At 35.0% G+C, this 21,706-nt stretch overlaps 1 long non-coding RNA gene across 1 annotated transcript; it reads left to right on the top strand.

The window, feature by feature from the left end:
* The first annotated feature begins 2,106 nt into the window (after positions 1-2,106).
* On the top strand, positions 2,107-18,020 carry LOC112473994. The gene is made up of 3 exons (XR_003044243.1): positions 2,107-2,240; positions 4,652-4,722; positions 17,885-18,020. It is a non-coding gene; the product is annotated as an uncharacterized LOC112473994 (long non-coding RNA).
* The last annotated feature ends 3,686 nt before the right edge of the window (positions 18,021-21,706 follow it).

The raw sequence follows: 21,706 nt of genomic DNA, 5'->3' as shown, positions 1-21,706 counted from the left end.
AGTGCCATGATCAAGTCAACTACACTCCTGAGAGAGATTGAGGGTAGAACTGAAAAGTGGGAAAGAGAAATTGTATTACACTCAATCTTTTATCCACCACTTGACCTTAGAAACCCCTCCATCTTTGGAGCATCGAGATATGCACCTTGGTGATTGCATTAATGACTATTCAATTTATTTGGACCCTCTTCTCTGATGAAATTGTGAAAAAGAACAATAAATCCTGCAAGCAATTTTCCCATCAAGCATGATTCATCAGAAAAAAAAAAAAAGGAACAAACCTTGGAAGAGTTATGGCAACAAGTAGCAGAATTGCCAAAGTGCGACAGTCCTGAAGAGCACCCCAATAAAGCAATGGAACAAATTATGTCTGGCAGCGGGGTGGGGTGTAACTGGCAGAGACAGAACCTCAGTCCCTGAGCAGGAGACGGTCCCCAGGAATGCAGCAGAACTATGGGCAAACATCACTAGGAATGATGAGAAAGGCCATCACTGAAGCAGAGATAGCAAAGGCTGGTTCCAACTCGGGGTTTCAGAGTTGAAACAAACTAAGGTTAAAAGCACCATTCAGCAGCTAAAACATGGCAAATGACAGAAAACCAAGGAGTTAGAAGGCCACTATTTGGACAATGACAATGCCTGGCTATATTAAACCCTATGATGCTCAGTTGAGGGAATAGGTTTTTCAAGCTTGAGGTACTACGGGCTGTGTGTATCCTGTTTCTTTACTGGAGAAATCTATGAAGTAGTGAGAAAAGGATAGAAAGGGAACCAAACCTGAACATTGATTTAAAACAGAACTTTGTGACTGCTAATACAACTTGAAAAGATAAAAGTTTTGATGTGATGTCTCGATGAGATTCCAAGTGAAGAACTTTACTCTTTGTAATCCTTAAGTTCTGTATAATAAATTTTCTGACTACCACGATTCCATGATAAAACCATTTCATATTTTTTTCATACATGGTTAGAAATATGCAAACCCATTTATAGTAAATTTAGGTTCAGTAGGCTCCAAAGGAAAGAAAAACCTAACACTAAACTATCCTGTAGACGAACATATTTAGAGCTTTGAATAATGTACCTCTGAATATAATTCATACATAAGTTCAAGCCATGTGAAAAATTAGAGATAGCTAAGCAATTGGAAGCAGAAGAGAGAGGACCTGGGAACACAACATTTTCTCATCTCAATGTGGCCGATTGCCTAGCATTTCCATGTGCAGCAGATGGCAAAAAGGCAGTGAGGGTGGGAGTGGCTGGCACTTAGACTGCCAGGCTCTGTCTGGGCTCTCGATAAATATTAATTAAATGAATGAATCCATTGAAGAGTGCTGTCCATGCTGCCAGTTGTGACAACCAGTCTTTGTTTTATGACAGGGAAAATTTGATATACTTTACAAAGACTGATTGGGCTACACAGATAACTCAGTAGAGATGAAACTCAAAGGCACACATTTTTTTTTTATATCCTACTTTATAAACATATTGTTAAAATCATATCCTAGTGATATTTAATTACAAATCATCTAGAAATAAAGTTATTAATGCTTTTACAAAATCAATCTGTGTGTGATTCAGACTAGGAAAGCATCATTTTTTTTTCTTTGCTTGGCCTGGGGCTATAGTGAACAATTGGGAAAAATAAGCCATACAGAAGTCATTCACAAAGGGGGTTTATATTTCTGGGGTTCACAATCCATGTAATTTAGGAGTTGTGAAAGTGTTGACTGGGTTCCTGAATTGAAAACAGTTCAGAGGGATCTGTGTGCCTCCCTTTAGGAAAGAGAAGGCTATAGAGCTGCTGGCGAGATAAAATGAAGGTAATCTGGAGATTAACGACCCCCCTGAGGGATCAGAGTTGAGGAACCATAAAGAAATCTAGATGTTCAAAGAATCCCTAAATGAGGTGTGTTAATTCTACTTTGTATGAAGGGATTTCCCAAGTTAAAATGTCATAGGAATACATCCTCTTTGTTACAGCAAGTTTCCCAGAATGTCTGCCGGCCTTGCCAGCTTGTGGGTTCGGATAAGGATTCATTAATATTAATGCCCAAATTCCACAGGCTCTCTCTTAATGGCAAGATATCACTCTCCCTCCAGTGTGCAATGTCTGAAAATGCTGGCTGGTTATTTCTACGAGTTCTCACGTGCTGTCGCAGAAGTTCTCAGTTTTATTCCAGCTTTCTTGTTAAAGGATACTGCCAGGCAATGTCTTAAGGGGAAGCACCTGGTCACTGGTGAGTTCCCAGGATTTTTTAAAGGATATTTTAAGCTCCAGAGTTACCATATGGGAACAATGTCTCTTTATCTCCTTTTGTGTCCTGTCATTTGTGCACCAAAGCAGCACAGTTAGTGCCTTGAGCAACTATTTAATACAACTCCCTGTAGTTTCGGCATGTCACATCTAGTCCTGGGCACAGGTAAGGAAGATTTAAGCTATCCCTACTTATCCTTCTGGAATAAACTTTGCTTCTCCAGGGAAGCATTTTCTGACTTCTAGAATGTGTTAGGACTCCTAACTTTATGAAGTTTCCTGTACTTCTGTCATGGTAGTTAGTGATTTCACTTTCATTACTTGTTCGTCTTCCTCCTCTAAATTCTTTACTTGTAAGGGCAGAAATGTTATATGTTCATAATAGAATAGTCTTCCTTAGCAGGGGTACCATTACACCAGCCTAGTAGGCACCACTGACACTGGATACTCTGAAGTTGGGGAGCAAAGGCCCCAATTCTCAATATTAATAAAACATGGCAGATGCTTAATACATAATTTTTTCTTTTTTTAAGTTTATTGGAGTGACATTGGTAAATAACATTACATAAGTTTCAATTGTACAATTATATAATACATCATCTATATATTAAATTGTGTGCTCACCATCCAAAGTCTAGTTGCCTCTGTCACCATACATTAGACCCTCTTTACCCTCTTCATCCTCCCCTACTCCTCTTCCCCTCTGGTAACCACACTTCTGTGTCTGTGTCTATAAGTTTGTTTGTTTATTTTGGTTAGTTATTGCTTTCTGTTTTATATCCCACATATGAGTGAAATCTTAGGGTTCTTATCCTTATCTACCTGACATTTTGCTTAGCATAATACTCTCAAGATTGATTCATGTTGTCACAAAAGGCAATATTTCATCCTTTCTTATGGCTGAGTAGTATTCCACTATATATATGTACCATATCTTCTTTATCCAGTTATCCATCAAAGGACACAGGTTGTTTCCATGTCTTAGCTATTGTGTATAATGCTGCAATGAACATAGGGGCACATATATCTTTATGAATAGTTGTTTTCAAACTTTTCGGGTAGATACCCAGAAGAGGGATTGCTGGGTTTTATGGTAGCTCTATTCTTAATTTTTTGAGGAAACATTATACTGCTTTCCAAAGTAGCAGTACCAATTTACATTGCCACCAGTGGTGTATGAGGGTTCTTTTTTTCTCTACATCTGCTTCAACAGTTGTTAATTCTTGTCTTATTGAGAATAGTCATTCTAACAAGTGGTATCTCATTGTGATTTTGATTTGCATTTCTCTTATAGATAGTGAAGTTGAGCATCTTTTCGTATGTCTGTTTTCAAATATCTATATGTCTTCCTGGAAAAAAGTATCTGTTCAGATCTTTTCCTCATTTTTAAATAGGATTGTTTGTTTTTGTTGTTGTTTTATGTAAGTTCTTTATGTATTTTGGATATTAGCCCCTTATCGGAGATATTGTTTGCAAATATCTTTTCCCAATAGTAATTTTGAATGAGTAAATCCTATTATGCATTTCTACATCTCTCATATGACTTTACTTAAAATCCATGTATAAAACGCACTTCCAAGAATACCAGATAGTGCAAATACTCATGAGTGGTGCAGCCTACTATTTGGGCAAACACTCAAATTCTGAATCCCAAACTATACTGAAATAAAACACCTGAAATGTGTTATATAAAGAAATCAAAGTCCTACATATGTAAAATTGCATGAAATATAACTAATGTAAAATCATATGATGTATTATAACATAATACAATATAATATAATCTTATGCTGAGAAAATTGATGATGAGGCAAGTTCTATATAGAAGAGACTGAGATTTCTATCACCCAATTCAAATGTCCATACAGGATGAAAATGTGGCAAAGATGTAAACAGCAGTGAATATATAGGAGTTGGGGCTAAGGAAGCAATAAGGAGACACACATATGTATGTATTCATTCAGTTATTTTACAAATATTCATTGATCACCAATTCTATAGCAAGTGCTGTTTCAGGCTTGGGAAATATAGTGATAAGTAAAATGAGGGAAATAATAAATGAGTTAACAAATAAATGACAAATAATGTTAATACATAAATAATATGTGTTATGAAGAAAATTCAGTAGAACCACAGGATAGAGCATGATATAAGTATGTCATTATTTAATACAATTTGGTCAGGGACTGATATCTTTCAACAAAGATATGGAAAATAGCATTTTAGGAAAGGAAATAACATGCTGAAACAAATCAGGTAATACCAATGGATAAAATATCTTTGAGTTTATTTGGTGAATCCAAAAAAATGAATGAGAAAAGTATACAAATGAGATTTATGGCAAGGCCTAATTCATTGATACTCATTCATATTATGAATATTTGCACTTTACAGATGGTAGAAATCAGACGCTTCATGCACTCTGCTAAGCACTTTACATTTAACCATCTCAAAAATTCTATGAGGTAAGTAGTAATATTACTTCTACTTTACATATTAGGATATGAAGGCCAAATATTAGGAAACATTCCCAATGTCACAAAATCAACAAATGTCAGTGCTGAAATTTCAATCCAGAAATCCTAGCTACAGAATATATGATAATAATTAGATACATATATATATATATATATGATCTTGAATGCATTTTCAACTTTAATGTCATATTTAAATAATCACTCTTTTCCTGCTTACAGTCAATAATTTGATTTTCCTTATTGAAAAACATTTATATGATTACTTTGTATCTTTTATCTTATTGTATGCTATTTTATTGAAATATTTGTGTCAGAATAGCTATAAAATAGCATAATTGATGTGATGATTTCTATTATTGTTAGTTGTTGGCATCATTTGACATCACTAAATAATAAAGTTAGCTATGGTAGTCAATGTCAATGACCAAGACACCTAAATAAATGGGTCACCTGCACTTTGGGTGAATAAACAATAGCCTATGAATTTATATCAGCTATCACTTTAGTGTTCACCAGATCTGCTTGTAATGCTCTCTGGATGAGAAGAAATGATAAAAATATCAATTTAAGCTTTTGTTTGTCCACTTATGTTATGCTGGATACTAAATATAATTTAAGGAAATATTTTTAAAGAACTAATTAATGTAGTATTTAAAAAATCCTAAGATAATATTAAAAATAGAATCAGCATATGGTACAGCTACATAAGATAGTTCATAATGTATTATAATATATTTCTGTCAATGGTTCTGGATACTTCTTGGAAATCTTCCCTTGGGCAATGTTAACAATGAAATATCAACTTTTTTTTTTTTTAATGAATGTATCCGTGGAGATGAACAAATAGATAAACCCAACTTAATTCACGGATATTTACATTAATTTTATTTACTAAAAATATGTCTGCTATTATTACTATACACTCATTACTTCATAGCTCAGTGAATTGAAAGCTGGCCCCAAACTGCTATTTTCTCCTAAACCTTTTTAAAAAAGTCTTCTCTCAATTTTGTTTATTTAAACATCCCCACCTATCCATCTGCTGCTGGCATATTTTCTATTATATACAAATTACCCTGTCCAAGTACTTTGCCTCCTGTTAGACAAAACTATGGTAGTAGGAATAATGGATTTAACAGATATGCTTTGTAATAGCTGGAAAAACACTGACTTGAGGATATCATAACTGGGAGAGAATTTTAATGCTGAAAGCCACTCCGAATGTTCCAGTGGGCAATGCCAAACAGAAACACGGTAGATGACAGATGGTAAATATATTCTCACCAACTGACAATTGCGATTCCTGTGCCCAAACAGTTCTTATGTCATGCAGTTCCCAGGTCAAATAGACTTCATTCTATAGCTATGCTCAACAAATACATGTAATTATTTTCAATAAGCACATATTTTGAGCTATAAGAGGTACTTGATACGTATCATAAAGATAGAAATAATTGTTACAAATTTAGAACACAGAAAAATCTATTTGATCATGCATACTATGCTATATTATTCTGGAATGTTTTTAAGTATTATAGAGTACTCAGTTAACACCTTTAGTCTTTTGAAAAAAAATATGTTCCCACAATAGAAACTGACAGAAAATCATTCAAAAATGTTTTGCCAAGTTATATGTTTTTATGGGTATTGGAATTAGGGAAATGACTAAAACTGTATGAGGTTATTTTTATACCAGGCTTTTGCTGTGTGCAATTTATGTTTTAGAAAAACAATTTACTTGGTCCACAGTTTCTCCAGATTGGTATGCACAGATTAATTGAAATGAAAGCCACTGTTTTATTTTGATATTGCTACATTACATAGATAGAATTCTTTATTTTAACAGTAAAATGAATCAGCTATTCACGTAGAAAAATTAGTTGGTCTTCAAATATGTTACTTTAGAAATACTTACAATGTTGGCTAGTTCGACAAAAAGATCTTTCTGGATTTCAATTTTGCTACTACATGGAAGTCACATTTCAGAATCTGTAACAACCCCTATAAATAGGGGATAATATATAGAGGAAGATGACACACCCTATACCCAGGGTTGAGATTTTCATATTGAAAAGCATCCGCTCCCCTAGACTGGCAGAATTCCCTGTGACCTTTTTTTTTCATTCACTCTGAGAACAGAACTGAAAATTTTGCCAAATATTATCTTGCTGGGACTTGGAAGGTAACAGTTTTCAGTTGCTAAATTACATTAATGTCTAGGTATGCCAGCTTCAAAAATGAGACTGAATACCAAGCCAGATGACCTCGAACAACTCCAGGAATGAGCAGTCACCTGTGCATTTATAACCTGTATATGACATGCTCCTATGTAGTGTCAAATTATATAATGCAGATCAGAATATAGATGTGAATTCCTTAATTCGTTTATCCCATGTCATCATATTAATCCAATAATTGCCAAAATTCCATATAATTTCCCTTCTACCTCATTCACACCATAGTATCAAGAAAGATTCATTGACCTTTAATTTTCTTTTTTTCATCGGGATTGAATTGACTCTATAGATGAATATGAGGAAAATTTACATCTTCATATTGGTTCTTCTAATCCATGAACGAGATATATCTTTCCATTTATTTATAACTTATTTAACTTTTCTCAGCAGTATTTTATAATTTTTAGTATACAGGTCTTTTATATCATTTGTTAGGTTTATTTCTAGATATTTATATCTTCGATACTGTTGTAAATGGCTTTTTTTTTTTTCACTCATTCCCCTAGCCCTCTCCTCTTTGATAATCATCAGCTTGTTCTCTGTAACTATGGGTCTGTTTCTGTTTTGTTTTGTTTGTTCATTTGTTTGTTTGTTTGTTTGTTTGTTTAGATTTTGATGCTTAATTTTCTTACTGTTGTTTTTGGAGAATAATATGTCACCCTGAATCTTAGTGGCTTAAAACTATAGCTATTGAATCAGCTCACAATTTGTCAGGCTGCAATATGGGCTGAACTTAGGGGATGGCTTTTCTACAGGTCTCAGCTAATCCCAATCATGCATCAGGACTCACCTGGGGACTGATTGGGGCTGGCTGGTCTGGAATGACCTTACTCATAGCCCTGGTGGGTAGCTGGCAGGAGGCTAGTGCAACACGAGTGAATGGGTCTCTCTTCATCTAGCAGGTCAGTTTGAGCTCATTTACACAGTGATTGCAGAGTTCCATGAGCAGCAAGAAAAGGACAAGCCCCAATGTATAAATACTTTCTAGTTCTCTGCTTGTCTCATGTTTGCTATTACTCCATTGGCCAAAACAAGTCACTTGGCAAAGCCCAGTCAGAGTGGGTGGACACTCAGTATTAGAAGGAAAGGCCACATGGATACAGAAAAGTGAATAATTTGTGGCTATTTTTGCAATCTACCATACTTATTGAACATGGTCAGTTTAACATGAAGAACTGAGCACTGAATGGGTTCATAGCTTTAGCTATGTTTACTAGAAAACAAGGCCAAAACCTGCCACAGTGCTCAGTTTTCAATAGATCAAAAATTTGGATACATGCTTTAATTACCAATTTGACATCGACTAACATTTATTGAGCTTTGACTGTGTGAAATATATAAGCATTTTATCTGTTATTTCATTTGAATTAAAAAACATTCAATAAGGCAGCTAACTGTATTTTTTTATTTTTATGAGTATAGACTTGAAGTTAGACTACCTCTGTAGTCTACATCACAGGGTTCTTGTGTGTTAGTATATACAGAGGCCCTATGTGCCTAACATATAATGAGTGCTATATAGGTTATTATTATTATTATAAATTATGTATATTATATAAATCTCCATTTCAGTAATCATACAGCCTAGAGAAATTAATTAACTCACCAAAATAATAGTCCATATTCGAGCTGAAGACAGTTTGATTCAAAATTCCGTGGTTCATCTACTGAACTCTATTTTGTTCTATGGCAAAACAAATATGGGTACTGTTTTCTACACATAAGTATTTTATTTTTACCTATAAATAATTATCCATTCTATTAAAGACTTTAATATAACAATCCAAACCATGGCTTTATTTTTCTTATTAACATGACAAATATTTTGGCCTGAGTAATTTTGAATAATTGCCTTTGTTCTAACATAGGAATTCATAATGAACAATTCCCAAGTTATATTTTGTTTAATTAAATTGCTATCTCAAAAAAAAAAAAAAAAAGGCTTTACTTTCTTTCTATTAGTTATAGCTATACATATGTACTTTGTCATGTTTCAGTATTAAGGAGTGGTTAGCCTATTGGAAAATATGCTGAAAGGAACATAGTGGCTAAAAATATTTGGGTTTGAATTCCAAATCTTCCAATTCTATGAGGCCTAGTCAAGTTATTGTCTTCTCTAATTCTTAGTTACATGAAGATAAAATATGACCTATACCACAGAGAATTAAATGAGATAAAGAACTTTTAAAAACTAGAACCATGGTAGTATATAGTGAAACTTTAATAAATATTGTGATTTTTAAGAGTTGTAATACTAATTGTTTTATTAATCTGAACTCTTTTTTTAAGTCAAATAAAATATACATTTTAGTATTAGATTATTTTATCATTTGGATTCAGAGTTATAACATAATAGCTCTGATAAAAAGTGTTATGAAAATACTTTTTAGGGAAGAGAGGCATAGCTTAAACTTATTTATTAAATAAAAAAAGGCAACTTTCTGAGAAAGCATTAGTAACGGAGAGTAATTTCACAGTGCCTGTATATCATAAGCATCAACTTACTGGTGCAGATTTACTATATGAGATACTTAATAGTTTGGAATTGGATGCTGTATATCATAATGATTAGAAACATAACAGTTAGTGGACTCTAGAAACAGACCACCTATGTTCAAGCACCATCTCTATCATTTTCCCTGACTGTGTTATGTTGGGCAAAGACCTAATCTGAGTCTTAGTTTCCTAGTATATAAAACAGAATACCCAACATGTAGATTTGTTATAAGAATTAAATGAGATCACTTACATTAAAGTGGAAGCATATGAAATTGTTCCCCCTTTTTTGATGTACAAAAGAGGCAATTTCATCTGACTCAACTTAGTACATTTACTTAACAAAGAAAGCACTGAATAAATTCTAACTGTTATTATTGTTATTACTACTACTATAATACCTGGAAATGATGCCGTTTCTAGGTTTACATAGAAGGATATCTCCTTAATCTATTAAATACAAGTGCATTTTAGATATTGTACAAACAAAGTATAAATGAAATGTCACTAGTAAAATATGAATTATTCATGACATGAAAACATTTCTAAAAGAAAAATGTAAAGTCCAAATTTTGAATTGATTCAAATATTCTGAAAATATATTTTCTTCCTTTTCAATATGTCATAGTAGCATATTAACTTCTTGCTCCGAGCTGATCTTGTTTTACTTTGAGTAATATACTATGAAATAACATATAAACCTTTTGCTGAAAAGAAAAGAAATATAAATATAGCAAAAATAGCCAAAGAGTCATCTGAAAAATCAATAACTTTTAAAGCACAGATCAAGGAAGGCAAAATTTTCTGTTAAAGTGGACTTCTTGATAGGGTATATCAAAATAGTTCCTATGTTTATACATTCTACAACAGTAAAATTCTACGTTTTGCACATGACATATGAAATTTCATCTTATATTGCTCTCTTACCAAACACCTTATCAAAACATCTATTTCTTGGCTGCCACACATCTGAATATGTCACTGTCTTTATTATTTACCTTATGTGATTTATTATCTACCCCTGGTACTGCAACTACACCTCTTCAATTCTCCTGACTACCACAATCACACTAATGTTTACTGATGAATAGAGCTGTTGAGATGCCATTCCTACTTTTAGCTATTTAGATCCATCAATTTCTCCTGGGCCTGATGATCTTCCTAGATAAATAACTTGAACTAACGTAACTATCATGGCACAAACATATTAAGATGTTTTCAAGGAGCAGTTTTATACCTGTGGAGTCCAGATTGCCTGAAGCAAGAAAAGAGTTTCCTAGAGAAAGCTCAATCAAAGGAAGGAATCAGGATGGTGAGCCAGATTCAGACTCAGGGACAGTTGGCAGAGCAAAGGAATTTCAAATGTAAGTTCATGAGATATTCTAATTCTAATCCAGGTGCTTTGGCAACATATTTCAATGCTAGACGATAGAGACTCTCTCTATAATTCGAAAGATTTGCTGAGGGCTATAATCTTTTGAAATAGAAGCAAGTTTGGTTTTGTATACTACTTATTTATCAAGTTGAGTGTTACATATAGCGTTGTTTTCTCACTTCATTTGAGCAGAGATATTGCCCAACTGCTTCAAGGTCCAAAGGTAGTTTTCCAAATTCACTCTGGAGTGGCATACCTCCAACAGCAATGGCTTCAGAAGGTACACTGGAAATGATGAGCATTGCAATTTTGAAAACTGGACTGGCCGAACAATTTTGGCTCACCCATCTGAGCAACCATTAAAAGAATAGTTTTAATAATTTTTTTTAATATATTTTGTCTTAAGTTAGCTTTTGTTGGATGTCCTAAAGGGCATAACATGGAAAAAATATGCCTCTTTTAATTTTGTAAGAGCAGAAAGAAGGCAGAAGTTGGTGTCTAAGATTTACCAAGGTCCAATATTGTCTTGGGGATGAATGACCTTAGAGAAGCACTGTATCTGTAGATCTGGTGGGAGCTTAAGCCACCCAATCCCACTCTGCTGACTCTAGAGGCAAATTATAATTCAAAGTGATTCATAGGCACCAATATTCTTTCAAGCAAACAAGGTGGTTCTTGGAGCATGGAGATTTGGGTATTAATATTGACACCCTACATCTACAGTGGCTGTATTGTGAGGCCTGAGCCCATGTTCCATGGGGAATAAGAAAGTGAGGCCCATGTCCCAGTCCCAAATTAAAAGTTACATTTACAAAATTTTATAAAATAAGTAAAAACTTGATACAATTTATTATTACTCCAAATTAGCTAACATCCTTAGGGATGGGTCTAAACAGTGTAAATTATTACCAGATTTTTCTTCTTTCTACCTGGAAGAATTAACATAAAATATGCTTTTTAAATGCATACGATATAGCTTAATAACTTTTGATTCTTACACTAGTCTTTCTCTTCCTTTAGCTCTTGGCTGACCTAACTGAGACTGGAGACATTCCCTTCATTTTCCAGCAGAGAATGTCTTCATTCTTCTAACTTACAGTAGCCTGATGTTTCTAATCAAGTATAAGGACTTAGGATTTAGTTTGAAAGCATCAGCTAACACATTTAAGTGTGTATAAGTTACTACAAGTATTACTCTCTGATTCTTAAAATACATTAATAATACTTGTGGCTATTTACTCCAAGTTCAGATTGTATTAGTAGTTTTTACTAATTTAATACTATTTATTTTTAAATCGGTTATCTTTTTCCTTTTATTTTATCACTCTATTTTTTTTTTAAATTAACATCTATATAGATAAAACCTTTTCCTGATGGCATAAATTCAACTCCATTTATTGAACAAATATGAAGATTCTATTTTAAAGAAAACTGTTAGGCATCAGAAAGAAGCAATTGTGCTTTCTACTTTTTTGCACTAGAATGTCTGTTACTTAATGGATGTTCGGTAAACAGTTACTGAATTGAATTAAATCATATTTTTTGTTTATATCGGGCTTGTTTTTCCATCACAGTTTCCAAAGTTCAGAATCAATTCAATTTTTTAAAAAAATTATAGATTGTACTACTCTTAAATTTTTTTCAAAAATATGTTCTTTTTTTAAAACTTTCATTGCAGTTTAACTTAATTTTTGCTCCCTTAATCCATTTGAAGTCATTATGAGAATGGAAAGCAACATTAACTTCAAATATTTACTTAAAACTCAAAGATGTCTTTATTTCATAAAAATGCAGAGACTTTTTTCATTTCTCAAGATTTTTCTTATGCTATTTTAAATATATCATTGTGCTTATTTCTTTTAATTAGAGATAAGAATAAAACTCTTAATTTGCTTGTATTTCTAACAGAAATTGACATTAAAATAGATTTATTATGTAGGATCCTCTAAACTTTTATTAAAATATAATGTAGACACAAAAAAGTACACAGATCATAATTACAGAGCTCAAAGAATTGCAAAGTGAATACACATGTGCAATGCCAAGAATTTCTTAATTATTATTGCCCACAGCAAAGATACCAGTATTCTGACTTCTAACAGTATAAAATGGTTTCGTCCATTTTTTAACTTTTCGTAAATTAAATCAAATAGTATGTACACTTTTGGTTCTGGCTTATTTCATTCAATATTTGCTAGATTCTGCCCTGCTCTTGGGCATAACATAAGTTTTGTCCTTTTTTACTGGAGCATAAGTAGTTACCAAAATTTATTTATCAATTCCAGTATTGATGAATTCCTCCCCACACACTGTTTGAGGTTATTATGAATAATGCTTCTATTTAAATCCTTAAATATGTGTTGTGATGTACATACATCTGCAGTTCTGTAGGGTATAGATCTAGGAATGGAACTGTTGGATATGCATATGTCTAGTTTTAGAAAACAATGCCAAACAGATTTTTTAGAGTAATTGTTTATATTTTCATTGGTAATGTTTTAAAAGTCCTGTAGTTTTGAATTTGCACCAACATTTGGTATGATATTTTAATTTTAGCCAGTCTTGTAGGTGCCTAGTGGTGATCTATAGTTTAAATTGTTTAATCATAAGTAATAATGTAATAAATAATGATGAGTAATAAACACTTTAAAAATATTTTTAATGAGCATTTGGATAGTAAATCTTTTGGAGTACCTATTTAAATTTTTACCTTTTTTAAAGCTGGAATTCTGCCTTTCCCTTATTGATTATAGTTTTTTTTCTGTCTTTCTTTTTAATATGCATTAAAGATATATGTCCTTTGTCAGATTGATACAATTATCTTCAACACTGAAACTTACTTCTTCACTGTCTTACTGTTATGCTTGGACAAACAGAAATATTTAATTTTAGTAAGGAATTTATTATTTTTTCTCATTAGTGTTTTTTATGTCCCACTTAAGAAATATTTGCTCATTTCAAAGTCAAGAAGCTATTCTCCTATTTTATCTTTCAGAAAATTTATTCTGTATCTTTTATATATAGATCTGCAAACCATTTGGCATTGATTTTTGTGTACAGTATAAGCTGGATATATAGTTTAACTTTCTACATGAATAGCCAAACGAATTAATGTCATTTACAAAAAAGAACATCTTTCTTCACTGTATTGCAGTTGCATTATTTTGTAAATCAACTAAATCTGTAAGTGTAGATCTGTTTCTGAACTCTCTATTTTGGTCTATTTGTCTATTTGTCTAGCTTGCAGCAATAATATACTGTATTTAAAACAACTCTAGATTGTCCAGTAGTCTGTATCATAGAACTTTATTCTACTTCAAGAATAGGTAGGCTATTCTTGACTCTGAGTTTTCATGTACATTTCAGAATAATCTTGTCAATTTCCTTCTACATATACATACAACTATAATCTAGGGTTTTTATTGAGAATGATATTTTTCTACTGATCAATTTTTAAAAAATAAATATGTTTACAATACTGAGGATTTGAAATGCATGATATATATTCTCTTATTTAGGCTTTCTTTTAGTTTGCAGTGATATTTGTAGTTTTCTGCTTAGATTCTCATCTATCTAGCATTAAGCTTTTCTAAGTTATTTAATTTTTTAACTCTGTTATAAAAGGTATGTTTTCAAAATATCATTCTCTAATAGTTGTTATAAATATATACACATTGATTTTTGAATATTGGACCTGTATATGTATTTTGTTAAATTTGTTAGTTCTAATTTTTTAATCTGTGGATGATTTAGTATTTTCTATATTCTATTATTAGCATATTATGACAGTTTTAGTTTCTTCCCACTATTTATATCTCTTATTCCTTTATCACCTTATCAAACTGTGTGTAGGACTTCCCATATAGTGTTTAATAGGAATAATAAGTACCTTATTTTTGATCTCAAGAGGAAAACTTTCAATATTTCACAATATGTATAACATTTACTGTTGTTTTTTGTAGATATCTTTTAGCACCTTAAGAAAGTTCTTTTCTAATCATTGTTTTCTTAAATTAAAAAAAAATATTTCTTAAATTTTATCATTTTTTGTTCTGCATCTCTTAACATCATCCAAGTGTTAGGTAGTCAGGCATGAGCGACAGGAGCCAAGGCCCAGCTCTGTAACCATAGAAACTTCCATTGAAGACCTTCCTTAAGGACCTCCCAGAAACACTACTCTTTTAGGGTTATAAATTAACCCAAATCCTAGAGTTCAAAGGTATAAAAAGCTGCTGGCTAAACTAGCTACAAATGCATGCACATGAAGTACTGCTCATAACTCCAGCCTCATTATACCATCATAATAATCTCATGACTATGCCTGGAAGTTCATGAATCTAATTATAACAGATTGAATTCTGGGTAAGCACATGTGCACTAGGCAAAGTGTTATATAGCAGCCAAGTGTTAATCAAGGTGATCTCACATACATATCATCTAGGCCCTCCCATCATGGCCCAAATATAAACAGACCTTCCTATTTCTGCATTGTTACAGCACTACTGGCTGGAAACCACCCACCCTTTGGGGTGTAGTATCTTATTTCTTTATCTCCTAAATTCTGCAGCCTTCCTTAGCACAGCCCTTTTCCTTCTAAAATGTACTTTCAATAAATCTTACTTTTTCTAAATCTCGCCGACCTGTAATTCTTTGCTGTGTCGGCGAGGAAGAACCGGGGACAACGCACACCATGCCAACGTCCATTATCCACTATACTCCACCTTCTCTTCCTCCTCCACATCACTGATTGTCATTGGATTTCACATCACCCCAGCACTGACACTATGATTTTCTCTTAATGTGGTAAATTTATCTTACTTGGGGTCCATAGTATTTTGGATCTTTGGCTTAATTATTTTTCTCATTAAAAGAAAATTTAGAGGGCTTGGGAAGATGGTGGGCTAGGTAAAAGCAGGGGTCACCTCCTCCCAGGTCTGCATTAAAATTACAACTAAATTATAAAATAATCAATGTGGAAAGTCCCCTGAAGTTCAGCTAATCATAACACATATATTTGATAATATAAAGAAGGAGCAACATTGAAGCTGGTAGGAGAGGCAAAGTCTCAAATCTGGCAACCGCAGGTGGTGGAGGAACACCAGGAGGGAGAGCAAAGCCGCAGAGGACCCCTGAAGGAGAAAGGAGTCCTAGCCCCATTCGAGCCTCTCCAGCCCAAGGAAGAAGAGTTCCCAAAATATCTGACTGTAAAAATCTGAGGGCCATCCCTCTGAGTGAAATGGAAATAGACTGAAATCTCAGATGCCCCTTTAAAGGGACAATGCACAGGCTCTCTCGCCCTAGACACACACCCTGGACACTGGCAGTGGGTCAGAGGCTCCTGCAAGATTTATACGGGGAAAGACTGCATTATCTGATGTGGGAACGAGAGCTGGACAGATAGCCACCACTGTGCCTTAGTCGGGCGCTGGGAGGTGGGGGTGGGGGGCGGATCTATACGGCAATCTACAGACCACACCAACTTGCTTGTAAAGATCCCTAGCCCCCATGGCCAATTCGGAAGCCACACTGGCCTGAAAAGATTGGCCTGCCCTATCCAATCTACAGATTGCCCAAGGCGGCTTGGTGCCTGGCAGCTGCCTCTCACTACCCCTTTCCAGGGCAGAACTTTTGCCATAGGCAGTCAACTCTGTGAGTGCATTTCAGCGACAGTTTCTGGCAGATCACTGCTGCCAACAAAAACTTGGGCAAATCTCAGGCATCTGTGGGCCAGTACCAGACAGCAGCTGGTCTTGTTGTGATCTGACTTTGGTGCGAATGCTTGAGCAGACACAGAAGTTGCAGCAAGACTGAGGCTGTATTGACTTGATGGCCATTGTCTTGCTGAGACCCTTCCTACCCAAGCCACAAATTCCCCAAGGTGGGCCTGTTGACAGACAACCGCCACCACCCTGTCCCTCCCCACCAGTCACACATTGTACACAGAGAACAAACTTTGGCTATGACAGTGGGCACATTGTAGAGAAATAAGTTGCAGGCAGACCTCTGTTGCATGCAAGAACTACAATATCCTCTGAGGGGATTGTAGGGGTCTGTGGGACTGCCGCATTTGGCAGCCAGTCTCACTGTGATCTGTGACTACAGCGGGAACGCACAGGCACAGAATTTGCAGAAAAACTGAGATATTGGCCTGACGGCCCTTGACTCCCTGAGATTCTGACCCATCCAATCCACAAAGTTCCTGTGGCACATTGACAGGCAGCTGCCCTTGCCCTACCCCTAGGCAGTGTTGCGCATTCTACACAGACAACGGACCTGAGCTAGCAAAGTGAGCAAATTTCAGGGAACATAGTGATGAGAAGATCACAGCTACCAGGACAAAATACAATAAATATCACTTGGGCAGATCTCAGGGGTTTGTGGGCTCATCCCAGACGGCAGTAGGTCTCACAGTAGTGTGACTTTTGTGGGATCCTGTGGTTCCAGAGCTGACAGCAAATTTGGTGCTATATAAGTCTGACAGCCCTGTGCCTCACTGAGACATTGCTCCACCTAACCCACAAATTACCTGTGGCAAGCCTGTTCCCAGGCAACCCAGTACCATCCTGTGCTTTTCTTGGGTCACGAATTTAACTGCAAACAAACTGCGGTCAGTTCATGCAGCCCACGGAAAGCCCATGCATCTGGGAGAAGCCTTCAGTGGTGGGCTATAAACTCACACCCATGAGCTTTGGTAATTCCTGAACAAATCTTGGGTGTTTGCAGGCCCGAGGTGGACAGCAAGGTGGCTTTGCTATGATCTGAAACTTGTTCAGGGAGCTACAGAGACAGCACTGTCATGTAAACTGAAACTGCTCTGGCAGCGGGGGAAATCTGCTCAATAAATCCAAGTGACTCCTGGGGTCACTGTACCACACAAGGCACATATCACCCAGAGGCTCTTCCAGTTGTGGAGTCTTACAGGCAACTGACAGGCAGTCTCAGGCCTTGAGGAACACTGGTCCTTCTGCTAAAGTGCCCCAGTTTCCGTAAGGGGGGTTACCAGACCGCAACCTATAACACTGTCTCTTCTACTTACCTTTAGATCCAGCATAGGCAGCAACCATCTGCGGATCACTTTGTAGTGCCCACCAGGTAGCCCTGAGCAATCAAAGACAGCAGCTGACTTTGGACTACTGAGGAGCCCCTCCCAAGGTACTACAAAAACAACATACCTGGAGACTGGCACAAGACCACAACAGAGCAACTCCTGACTAGGTCCATAAGCAGTATACACAAAGGGTGATTGCAACAAGTACATAAGCCTGCTAGGGAAAATTCCACTCAGTGGGGTCAGCCCCCACACAGCAACTCATACCCTGTGGGCAAAGCTAGCTCCCATAGTCAGTCAGCAGAGCAGTAATCCCATTACTGATGTACTAACACAAATAAAGGTTAGCTACAACAGAAGATCACACACAGCCCACACAAAGATCACATCCAGAACCCCAGGCACAGGTGATGAGAGAGAATGTGCCACTGGACCACACAGGACACCTTCCACATAAGACCATCTAGCCAAGACCGAAGGATGAAACAGATATTCCTAACACATAGAAATGAACATAGAAGAGCTAATAAAATGAGAAAACAAAGAAACATGCCACAAATGAAACAACAGGAGAAAAACCTAGAAAATAAGATAAATGAAATGGAGGCAAGCAACCTATCAGAGACAAAGTTCAAAATAATGGTTATAAGGATGCTCAGTAAACTTAGGGATAGAATGGATGAGCTCAATGAGAACCTCAACAGAGATAATAAGCATTAAAAAGAACATGGAAACCAAAAAAAGAACCAGCCGGAAATGAAGAATTACAATAACTGAAATAAAGAATACATTAGAAGGATTTGACAGTAGATTGGATGAAGCAGGAGATTGAATCAGTGAACTGGAAGACAAGGTAGCAGGAAACACCCAATAGGAATGGCAAAAATAAAATAAAATAAAATAAATGAGGATAGTTTAAGAGACCTCTGGGACAACATGAAGCATAACAATACCCACATCATAAAAGTACCAGAAGGAAAAGAGAAACAACAAAGAATTAAGATTTTATTTGAAGAAATAATGACAGAAAACTTTCCTAACTTGGCAGAAGAATTAGACATACAAGTCCAGGAAGCACAATGAGTCCCCAACAAGAGGAATTCAAATAGACTCACACCAGGACACATCATAACTAAAATACCAAAGGTCAAAGACAAAGATAGAATCTTAAAACAGCAAGAGAAAGGCAGCTAGTTAGTTACAAGGGCACAATCATAGGAATGTCTGCTAATTTTTCAACAGAAACTTTGTAGGCTAGAAGGGAATGACAAGAAGGGAATGGCAAAGTTATGAAAAACTAGAATCTATGACCACAAATACTCTACCCAGCAAAGCTTTCAATTAAAATAGAAGATGAGTTAAAGAGCTTCCCCAACAGAGAAATACTTAAGGAATTCATCACCAAGAAGCCAGTATTACAAGAAATGTTAAAGAGACTTCTGTAAAAAAAGAAAAAAAAAAAAAGAGGGAAAAAACAAAGAAATACAAATAATAAAATGGCAGTAACTATGTCCCTATCAATAAACGCTTAAAAGTAAATGGATCAAATGACCCATTCAAAAGACATAGGATAGCCAAATAGATAAGAAAACAAGCCCCATGCATATGCTGCCTACAAGAGATCCACTTTAGATCAACTGATACTCACAGACTGAAAGTAAAGGTATGGAAAAAGAAATTTCACACAAACGGAAATGAAAAAAAAAAAGCCAGGTTAGCAATACTTACATAAGACAAAATAGACTTTAAAACAAAGGCTATAATAAGAGACAAAAAAGGCCATTACATAATGATAAAGAGAGCATAACCCTAGTAAACATATATGCATCCAATAAAGGAGCACCTACATATATAAAGCAATTATTGACCAACATAAAATGATCAACAGTAATACACTCATAGTAGGGGACTTTGACACCCCATTAACACTAATGGACAGATCTTCCAGAAAAAAGCATCAACAAGGAAACAATGGGCCTAAAAGAGACACTAGAACAAATGGATTTAATAGATATTTTCAAAGCATTTCACCCCAAAGCAACAAAATATACATTCTTCTCAAGTGCACATGGAACATTTTCCAGGATAGGCCACAGGTTAGTACATAAAACAAATATCAATAAATTTAAGAAGATTGAAATCATATCAACCATTTTCACTGATCACAACAGTATGAAACTATAAATCAATTACAAGAAAAAAAAATGGGAAAATACACAAACACATGGAGGGTAAATATCATGCTACTAAACAATGAATGGGTTAAAATGAGATTTAAAAAAATCAAAAGATACCTAGAGACAAATGAAAATGAAACACAACATCTCAAAATCTATGGGGCACAGTGAACGCGGTCCTAAGAGGGAAATTCATAGCAACAAAGGCCTACATCAAGAAAGAAGAAAAAACTCAAATAAAAAATCTAACCTTACACTAAAAAAACAAAACAAAACAAAACAAAACAAAATGAGGGAGGGAGGGCAGAAACAACCCATGAAAAGAACAGCAAACAAAGCCAGAAGTGAGTAGAAGGGAGGAAATAATAAAGATCAGAGCAAAAATAAACAAAATAGAGTCTGGAAAAACAATAACAAAAGATTAATGAAAACAAGAGCAGGTTCTTTGAAAGGATAAAAAAATACCTGATAAAGCCTTAACCAGAGTCATTATGGAAAAAAGAGAGAGGATTCAAATAAATAAAATCAGAAATGGAAGAGGAGAAATAACTATGGACTCCACATAAATACAAAGAATTATAAGAAAATAAAACAAGCAATTATACACCAACAAATTGTACAATCTGGAAGAAATGAATACATCCTAGAAACATACAGTCTCCCAACACTGCGTCAACAAAAAAACAGAAAACCTGAACCGACCGATTACCACCAACTAAATGGAATCAGTAATCAAAAACCTCTGAAAAAGCACAAGTTCTGGACCAGATGGCTTTGCAGGTGAATATTACCAAACATTCAAAGAAGAATTAACACTTATTCTTCTCAAACTACTCCGAACTACTCAAAAAGAGAGAAAGCTCTCTAACTTCTTTTATGAGACCACTGTTACCTTGATTCCAAAACCAGACATTAAAAAAAAAAAAAAAAAAGGAAAAAAAAAGAAAAGAAAAGAAAACTATAGACTGATATCTCTTATGAACATTGATGCAAAAATTCTCAACAAAATATTAGCAAACTGAATTCAGCAATACGTTAAAAAGATCATATGCCATGATCAAGTTGGATTTATTCCTGGGATGCAAGGTTGGTACAATACTTGCAATCAATTAATGTGATACACCACATTTATGAATAGAAAGATAAAAATCATATGATCATATCAACATTTGCAGAAAAAGCGTTGATCAAAATCCAGCCTCAATTTATGATAAAAACTCTCAACACAGTGAGAATAGAGGGAACATTCCTCAACATAATAAAAGCCACATAAGACAAACCTGCAGCTAACATCATACTCAAAGGGGAAAGGCCAACAGCATTTTCCTTAAGATCTGGAACAAGACAAGGATGCACACTCTCACTACTCCTGTTCAACATTATTTTGGAAGTGCTAGACACAGTAATAAGACAAAAAAGAGAACAAAAAAAGTAAAACTTGCGTTATTTGAAGATGACATGATACTACATAGAAAGAACCCTAAAGATTCCACCAAAAAACTGTTAGAACTGTTCAATGTATTCAGTAAGCAGGATACAAAATTAATATTCGGAAGTCAGTGGCATTTTTATACACCAACAATGAACTTTCAGAAAAAGAAATTAATTAAACAATGTACAATTGCATCAAAAACAATCA

Source organism: Pteropus alecto, unplaced genomic scaffold (assembly GCF_000325575.1).
Source record: "Pteropus alecto unplaced genomic scaffold, ASM32557v1 scaffold69, whole genome shotgun sequence".
Classification (NCBI taxonomy): Eukaryota; Metazoa; Chordata; class Mammalia; order Chiroptera; family Pteropodidae; genus Pteropus; species Pteropus alecto.
Note: the sequence above shows the minus strand (reverse complement) of the source record. Positions and strands in the feature narration are given on the sequence as shown.